Source organism: Loxodonta africana, chromosome 1 (assembly GCF_030014295.1).
Source record: "Loxodonta africana isolate mLoxAfr1 chromosome 1, mLoxAfr1.hap2, whole genome shotgun sequence".
In the NCBI taxonomy this organism is placed as follows: Eukaryota; Metazoa; Chordata; class Mammalia; order Proboscidea; family Elephantidae; genus Loxodonta; species Loxodonta africana.
The window spans coordinates 103,685,582-103,695,810 of record NC_087342.1 but is presented as its reverse complement, the minus strand read 5'-3'; positions in this window follow the sequence as shown (position 1 = coordinate 103,695,810).

The window sequence follows — 10,229 nt, the reverse complement described above, 5'->3', positions numbered from 1 at the left end:
GAATTACTGGCAGAAAACTTCCCTAATATCATGAAAGATGAAAAGCTGACCACCCAAGAAGTCCAGTGTACCTCATATAGGATAGACCCCAAAAGAAAATCACCAAAGCATGTCATAATCACACTTGCTAAAACCAAAGACAAAGAAAGAATCCTGAGAGCAGCTTGAGAAAAATGAAAAGTCACATACAGAGGGGAAACAATAAGACTAAGCTTTGATTACTCAGCAGAAACCATGCAGGCAAGAAGGCAATGGGATGACATATATAAAACCTTGAAAGAAAAAAAATTGCCAACCAAGAATGATATATTCTGCAAAACTCTTGTTCAAAAACGATGGTGAAATTAGGACATTTTCAGATGGACAGAAATTGAGGGAATATGTAAAAACCAAACCAAACTTACAGAATTATTAAAGGGAGTCCTTCCATTTGAGAACAAACAACATTAGATGACAGCCTGAATCTAGAATGCAGAATTGCAGCAGCCAGATACCAACTGTCATGGATTGAACTGTGTCCCCCAGAAATATGTGTCAACTTGGCTAGGCCATGATTCCCAGTTTTGTGTGGTTATCCTCCATTTTGTGATTGTAATTTTGTGTTAAAGAAGATTAGGGTGGGATTGTAACACCCTTACTAAGGTCACATCTCTGATCCAGTGTAAAGGGAGTTTTCCTGGAGTGTCGTCTGCACCACCTTTTATCTTAGAAGAGATAAAAGGAAAGGGAAGAAAGCAGAGAGGAGGACCTCATACCACCAAGAAAGCAGTGCAGGGAGCAGAGTGCATCCTTTCGACCTGGGATTCCTGCACGGAGAAGCTCCTAGTCCAGGGGAAGATTGATGACAAGGACCTTCCTCCAGAGCCAACAGAGAGAGAAAGCCTTCCTCTGGAGCTGATGCCCTGAATTTGGACGTCTAGCCTACTAGACTGTAATAGAAAATAAATTTCTTTGTTGAAGCCATACAGTTTTGGTATTTCTGTTATAGCAGCACTAGATGACTAAGACACCAACCTAGGAAATGAACTCTCAAGGACTATTCAAAGCCAAAAGATTTACAGCAGAGAACCAAAGAGCCTAATCTGTAAATGACAGCAACATCAGAACAATAAAAGAAGGAATAGTGTAGGTATAGAACTTTCTAATAGAGAGGACTGCAAGGCAATACCAAGTAATAAAAGGCTGATTCAAACTTAAGAAGATAAGGGTAAATTTCAAGGTAACCACCAAGAAAGTTAACAAACCTACTCATCAAAATAACGAAGAAAAACATAAAGTCACAGTAGAAACAAAAGAAACAAACAAAAGGAATTCAGCACAAGAGAGTAAGAGGAACAAAGAAAACATCAGCACCACAAAAACAAAAACAAAACCCACAAAATGACAGCAATAAACTCACACCTGTCAATAATTACACTGAACGTAAATGGCCTACATGCACCCATAAAGAGAAAGAGAGTGACAGAATGGATTAAAAAAACAGAATCCATCTATATGCTGTCTACAAGAGACACACCTTAGAAACAAAGAGGTAAATTTACTAAAATCAAAGGATGGAAAAAAATATATCAAGCAAATAGCTACCAAAAAAGAGCAGGAGTGGCAATACTGATCCAAGATAAAATAGACTTTAAGCAAAATCCACCATAAAAGACAAAGAAGGGCACTGTCTTAGTCATCTAGTGCTGCTATAGCAGGAATAACACACGTAAATGGCTTTAACAGAGAGAAATTAATTTTCTCACAGTCTAGTAGGCTGAAAGTCCAAATTCAGGGCTTCAGCTCCAGGGGGAGGCTTTCTCTCTCTGTTGGCTCTGGAAGAAGGTCCTTGTCATCAATCTTCCCCTGGACTAGGAGCTTCTCAGGTGCAGGGGCCCCAGGAAAGGACGTGATCTGCTCCCAGTGCTGCTTTCTTGGTGGTATGAGGTCCCCAACTCTCTACTTGCTTCCCTTCCTTTTATCTCTTGTAAGATAAAAGGTAGTGCAGGCCAGCCCCCAGGGAAACTCCCTTTACATTGGATCCGGGATGTGACCTGAGCAAGGGTGTTACATCCCACTCTAATCCACTTTAACCACAGGCAGAGATTATGATTTATAACACATAGGAAAATCACAAAATGGAGGACAACCACACAATACTGGGAATCATGGCCTAACAAAGTTGACACATATTTTTTGGGGACACAATTCAATCCATGACAGGTACTATATAATGATTAAAGGGATGATCCATCATGAAGACATAACCATAATATCTAGGCACCCAATGACAGGGCTCCAAAATACATAAAACAAACTCTAACAGCACTGAAAAGAGAAATTGACAATTCCACAATAATAGCAGGAGACTTCAACACACCACTCTTGGTGAAGGATAGAAGATCTAGAAAGAAACTCAACAAAGGTACAGAAGATCTAGAGGACGCAATCAGCCAACTTGAACTCATAGACATATATAGAACAGTCTACCCAACACCTGCAAAGTACACATTCTTTTCCAATGCACATGGAACATTTTCCAGTATACACCACATCTTAGGCCACAAAGCAACCCTTGACAAAATCGAAAATATTGAGATAATACAAAGTATCTTCTCTGATCACAACACCATCAAAGTAGAAATTAACAACAGGAAAAAAAAAAACCAATTACATGGAAACTGAATAACACCATGCTTAAAAAAAAAAAAAACACTGGGTAATAGAAGAATCCAAAGATGAAATAAAAAAAATTCCTAGAATCAAATGAGAATGAAAACACATCATACCAAAACCGTTTGGACACAGCAAAGGCAGTCCTCAGAGGTCAATTTATAGCAATGGATGCACACATCAAAAAGAAGAAAGAGACAAAATCAAAACATTAGCTGCACAACTAAAACAGAAAGAGAACATCAAAAGAAAAACACACAGCCACCAGAAGAAAGGAAATAATAAAGATCAGAGCAGAAATAAATGAAATAGAGAGTGGAAAAACAATAGAAAAATCAACAAAACCAAAAGTTAGTTCTTTGAAAGGATCAACAAAATCGACAAACCACTGGCCAAATTGACAAAGGAAAAACACGAGAGAATGAAAATAACCCAGATAATAAACGAAATGGGGGACATTACAACAGAACCAAATGAACTAAAAAAGATCATAACAGAATATTATGAAAACCTATACTCCAACAAATTTGAAAACCTAGAGGAAGTGGGCAAATTTCTAGAAACACACTACCTACCCAAACTAATACAAAATGTTGTTGAAAATCTGAATAGACCCATAACAAGAGAAGAGATGGAAAAGGTGTGATGGTTAAGATTGTGCGTCAAATTGGCTGGGCCATGATTCTCAGTGTTTATATGTGATCACTCCCATAATTGAATCTGCTGTGATAGCCAATCAGTTGAAAGGGAGTTTCCTTGGGGATGTGGCCTGCATCTGAATATAAGCAGGTGTTCTGGCTTTTTTTGCTCACTCTGGATCCTGGGACTGTCTCCTGTTCATCTGGCTTCCCGTTCATGGGACTTGAGCTATCAGCTTATCTGCCGATTTTGGAATCTGTTGATCTTCACAGCCTGTGAGTAAGAGCACTGCTCTGCTACCTGCTGATCTTGGGTTCGCCAGCCCCTGAGACTACATGAATCGAGAGAAGACTCTATCATGATCCACGGACTTGGGATGTTCCAGTCTCTACAATCATGTGAGCTGTTTCCTTGATATAAATCTCTCTCTATATTTATATGCTTTACTGGTTTTGCTTCTCTAGAGAACCCAGCCTAAGACAAAAGGTAATAAAAAAAACTCCCAACAAAAAAAAGCCCTGGCCCCGATGGCTTCACTGGAGAATTCTACCAAACATTCAGAGAAGAGCTTACACCAGTATTACTAAAACTATTTCGGAACATAGAAAAGGAAGCAATACTCCCGAATTCATTCTATGAAGCCAGCATAACCCTGATACCAAAACCAGGCAAAGACACCCCCAAAAAAGAAAATTACAGACTAATGTCTCTCGTGAATATAGATGCAAAAATTCTCAACAAAATTCTAGCCAATAGAATTCAGCATCATATCAAAAAAATTATACACCACTACCAAGTGGGATTCATACCAGTTATGCAAGGATGGTTCAACATTAGAACATCAATCAACATAATTCACCACATAAATAAAAGCAAAGAATCACGTGATCATCTGAATCAATGCAGATAAGGCATTTGACAGATTCCGACATCCATTCCTGATAAAAACTCTCAATAAAATAGGTATAGAAGGGAAATTCCTCAACATAATAAAGGGTGTCTATAAAAAACCAACAGCCAACATCATTCTTAATGGAGAGAGGCTGAAAACATTGCCCGTAAGAACTAGACGGTGCCTGGCTACAACTGATGTCTGCCCTGACACGCAACTCAACAGAGAACCCCTGAGGGAGCAGAAGAGCAGTGGGATGCAGACCTCAAATACTCGTAAAAAGACCAGACTTAATGGTCTGACTGAGGCTAGAAGGACCCTGGCAGTCGTGGTCCCCAGATCTTCTGTTTGCCCAAGACAGGAACTATTCCCAAAGCCAACTCTTCAGACAGGGATTGGACTGGACTACGGGATAGAAAATGATACTGGAGAAGAGTGAGCTTCTTGGATCAAGTAGACACATGACACTATGTCGGCAGCTTCTATCTGGAGGGGAGATGAGAGGGCAGAGGGGGTCAGAAGCTGGCCAAATGGACACGAAAAGAGAGAGTGGAAGGAAGGAGTGTGCTGTCTCATTAGGGGGAGAACAACTAAGAGTATATAGCAAGGTGTATATAAATTTGTGTATGAGAGACTGACTGGATTTGTAAACTTTCACTTAAAGCACAATAAAAATTAAAAAAAAAATTCCTGTTGAGAACAGGAACAAGATAAAAATGCCCTTTATCACCTCTCCTATTTAACATTGTGCCAGAAGTCCTAGCTAGAGCAGTAAGGCAAGAAAAAGAAATAAAGGGCATCCAAACTGGTAATGAAGAAGTAAAACTGTCCCTATTTATGAATGATGTGATACTATACATAGAAAACCCAAAGACTCCATGAGAAAACGACTGGAACTAATAGATTCAGCAGAGTAGCAGGATACGAGATAAACATAGAAAAATCAGTTGGATTCTTATACACCAATAAAGAGGACAAGGAAAAGGAAATCAGAAAAACAATACCATTTATAACAGCCCCTAAAAAGTAAAATGCTTAGGAGTAAATCCAACCAGGGAGATAAAAGACAAAACAAACAAACAAACAAACAAAAAATACAAAGAAAACTACAAAATGCTGCTGCAGGAAACCAAAAGAGATCTACATAAATGGAAAAACATACTATGCTCATGAATAGGTAGACTCAACATTGTGAAAATGACAATTTTACCCAAAGCAATTTACAAGTACAATGCAATTCTGATCCAAATATGAATGACATTCTTTAAAGAGATGGAGAAACTAATCGTGAACTTTATATGGAAAGGGAAAAGGGAAAAGTCCCGGGATAAGTAAAGCACTATTGAAGAAGAATAAAGTAGGAGGGCTTGCACTACCTGACCTCAGAGCCTATTATACAGCTACGGTAGCCAAAACAGCCTGGTACTGGTACAACGACAGATACACTGATCAATGGAACAGAATTGAGAACCCAGATGTAAATTCATCCACCTACCATCACCTGATCTTCAACAAGGGCCAAAAAAAAAAAAAAAAAAAAAAAAGCACAAAAAAACAACCAAACCCACAGCTGTTGAGTCAATTCCGACTTGTAGCAATCCTATAGTCCATCAAATGGAGAAAAGACAGTGTTTTTAACAAAGGGTGCTGGCAAAACTGGATGTCCATCTGCAAAAAATGAAACAGGACCTGTACATCATGGCATACATAAAAACTAACTCAAAATGGATCAAAGACCTAAATATAACACCAATACCTCTAAAGATCATAGAAGAAAAAATAGGATCAATGTTAAAGGCCCTAATACATGGCATTAACAGGATACAAACCATAACTAACAGCACACAAACTCCAGAATATAAGCTAGATAACTGGGATCTTCTAAAAATTAAACACATGCTCATCAAAAGACTTCACCAAAAAGAGTAAAAAGAGAACCTACAGACTGGGAAAAAATTTTTGGCTATTACAAATCCAACAAACGTCTAATCTCTAAAATCTACAGGAAAATCCAGCACCTCTACAACAAAAAGATAAATAATCCAATTAAAAACTAGGCAAAGGAAATGAACAGACCCTTCACCAAAGAAGAAAGCACTGGTGGCATAGTGGTTAAGAGCTATGACTGCTAACCAAAAGGTTGGCAGTTCAAACCCACCAGGCATCCCTTGGAAACTCTATGGAGCAGCTCTACTCTGTCCTACAGGGTTGCTATAAGTCGGAATTGACTCGACGGCAATGGGTTTTTTTTTTTTTTTTTTTCACCAAAGAAGACACTACAGTGGCTAACAGACATAAGAGGAACTGCTCACAATCACTAGCCACTAGAGAAATGCAAATCAAAACCACAATGAGATACCATCTCACTCTGACATTACTGGCACAAGTCAAAAAAACAGAAAATAACAAATGTCGGAGAGGCTGTGGGAAGATTTGAACTCTTAAGTGCTGCTGGTGGGAATGCAAAATGATACAACCATTTTGGAAAACGATATGGTGCTTCCTTAGAAAACTAGAAATACCATATGATCCAGCAATCCCACTCCTAGGAATATATCCTAGAGAAATAAGAGCCATCACATGAATAGACATATGCATACCCATGTGCATTGCAGTATTGTTCACAATAGCAAAAGCATAGAAACAAGCTAGATTTCCATCAAAAGATGAATGTATAAACAAACTATGATACATACACACAATGGAGTACTACACAACAATAAAGAACAATGACGACTCTGCGAAGCATCTTGTAACATGGGTGAATCTGGAAGGCATTATGCTGAGTGAGATAAGTCAATCACAAAAGGGCAAATATTGTATGAGACCACTACTATGAAAACTCATGAAAAGTTTTACACACAAAAGGAAACAATCTTTGATGGTTATGAGGGAGGGGAGGGGTGGGGATGGAAAAACACTAAGATCAATAGATAAGTGGTAACTTCGGTGAAAGGCAAGACAGTTCACAATACTGGGGAAGCCAGCACAACTTGTACAAGGCAAGGTTATGGAAGCTCCATAGGCACATCCAAACTCCCTGAGGGATGGAATTGCTGGGCTGAGGGCTGTGGGGACCATGGTCTTGGGGACCATCTAGCCCAATTGGCATAACACAGTTTAAAAAGAAAATGTTCTACATTCTACTTTGGTGAGTAGCGTCTGGGGTCTTAAAAGCCTGTAAGTGGCTATCTAAGATAGCCATTGGTCTCACCATTTTGGGAGCAAGGGAGTATGAAGAAAAGTAAAGACACAAGGGAAAGATTAGTCCAAATGACTAGTGGACTACAACTACCACGGCCTCCACCAGACTGAGTCCAGCACAACTAGATGGTGCCTGGCTGCTACCACTGACTGCTCTGACAGGGATCACAATAGAGGGTCCTGGACAGAGTTGGAGAAAAATGTAGAACAAAATTCTAACTCACAATAAAAGACTAGACTTACTGGACTGACAGAGACTAGAGAAACCCCAAGAGTATGGCCCCCAGACACACTTTTAGCTCAGTAATGAAGTCACTCCTGAGGTTCACCCTTCAGCCAAAGATTAGACAGGCCCATAAAAAAAAAAAAAAAGAGACTAAAGGGCACACCAGTCCAGGGGCAAGTACTAGAAGGCAGGAGGGGACAGGAAAGCTGGTAATAGGGAACCCAAGGTTGAGAAGGGAGAGTGTTGACATGTCATGGGGTCGTTAACCAATGTCATAAAACAGCGTGTATTCTAAGTGTTTAATGAGAAGCTAGTTTGTTCTGTAAACCATCATTTAAATTACAAAAAAAAGAAAAATAATTTGGATCCTACTTTAGTATTCTATTTTGCTTTCAGGTAACTTTTTTTTTTTTTTTAATAATTTTATTGTGCTTTAAGTGAAAGTTTACAAATCAAGTCAGTCTGTCACATATAAGCTTATATATACACCTTACTCCATACTCCCACTTACTCTCCACCTAATGAGTTAGTCTGCTCCCTCCTTCCAGTCTCTCCTTTCGTGACGATTTTGCCAGTTTCTAACCCTCTCTACCCTCCTATCTCCCCTCCAGACAGGAGATGCCAACACAGTCTCAAGTGTCCACCTGATACAAGTAGCTCACTCTTCGTCAGCACCTCTCTCCACCCCATTGTCCAGTCCAATCCATGTCTGATGAGTTGTCTTCGAGAATGGTTCCTGTCCTGGGCCAACAGAAGGTTTGGGGACCATGACCACCGGGATTCCTCTAGTCTTAGTCAGACTATTAAGTCTGGTCTTTTTATGAGAATTTGGGGTCTGCATCCCACTGTTCTCCTGCTCCCTCAGGGGTTCTCTGTTGTGCTCCCTGTCAGGGCAGTCATCAATTGTGGCCGGGCACCATCTAGTTCTTCTGGTCTCAGGATGATGTAAGTCTCTGGTTCATGTGGCCCTTTCTGTCTCTTGGGCTCATAGTTATCGTGTGACCTTGGTGTTCTTCATTCTCCTTTGCTCCAGGTGGGTTGAGACCAATTGATGCATCTTAGATGGCCACTTGTTAGCATTTAAGAGCCCAGATACCACATTTCAAAGTGGGATGCAGAATGTTTTCATAATAGAATTATTTTGCCAATTGACTTAGAAGTCCCCTTAAGCCATAGTCCCCAAATCCCCGCCCTTGCCTCTCTGACCTTTGAAGCATTCAGTTTATCCTGGAAACTTCTTTGCTTTTGGTCCAGTCCAGTTGAGCTGACCTTCCGTGTACTGAGTATTGTCCTTCCCTTCATCTAAAGTAGTTCTTATCTACTAATTAATCAGTAAATAACCCTCTCCTACCCTCCCTTCCTCCCTCCCCCTACCCCGTAACCACAAAAGTACGTGTTCTTCTCAGTTTGTACTATTTCTCAAGATCTTATAATAGTGGTCTTATACAATAGTTGTCCTTTTGCCTCTGACTAATTTCACTCAGCATAATGCCTTCCAGGTTCCTCCATGTTATGAAATGTTTCACAGATTCCTCACTGTTCTTTATTGATGCGTAGTATTCCGTTGTGTGAATATACCATAATTTATTTAACCATTCATCCGTTGATGGACACCTTGGTTGCTTCCAGCTTTTTGCTATTGTAAACAGAGGTGCAATAAACATGGGTGTGCATATATCTGTTCGTGTAAAGGCTCTTATTTCTCTAGGGTATATTCCGAGGAGTGGGGTTTCTGGGTTGTATGGTAGTTCTATTTCTAACTTTTTAAGAAAACGCCAGATAGATTTCCAAAGTGGTTGTACCATTTTACATTCCCACCAGCAGTGTATAAGAGTTCCAATCTCTCTGCAGCCTCTCCAACATTTATTATTTTGTGTTTTTTGGATTAATGCCAGCCTTGTTGGAGTGAGATGGAATCTCACTGTAGTTTTAATTTGCATTTCTCTAATGGCTAATGATCGAGAGCATTTTCTCATGTATCTGTTAGCTGCCTGAATATCTTCTTTAGTGAAGTGCGTGTTCATATCCTTTGCCCACTTTTTGATTGGCTTGTTTGTCTTTTTGTGGTTGAGTTTTAACAGAATCATATAGATTTTAGAGATCAGGCGCTGGTCGGAGATGTCATAGCTGAAAATTCTTTCCCAGTCTGTAGGTGGTCTTTTTACTCTTTTGGTGAAGTCTTTAGATGAGCAAAGGTGTGTGATTTTAGGAGCTCCCAGTTATCGGGTTTCTCTTCATCATTTTTGGTAATGTTTTGTATTCTGTTTATGCCTTGTATTAGGGCTCCTAACATTGTCCCTATTTTTTCTTCCATGATCTTTATCGTTGTAGTCTTTATGTTTAGGTCTTTGATCCACTTGGAGTTAGTTTTTGTGCATGGTGTGAGGTATGGGTCCTGTTTCATTTTTTTGCAAATGGATATCCAGTTATGCCAGCACCATTTGTTAAAAAGACTATCTTTTCCCCAGTTAATTGACACTGGTCCTTTGTCAAATATCAGCTGTTCATGTGTGGATGGATTTATATCTGGGTTCTCAATTCTGTTCCATTGGTCTATGTGCTTGTCGTTGTTCCATTACCAGGCTGTTTTGACTACCGCGGCTGTATAATATGTTC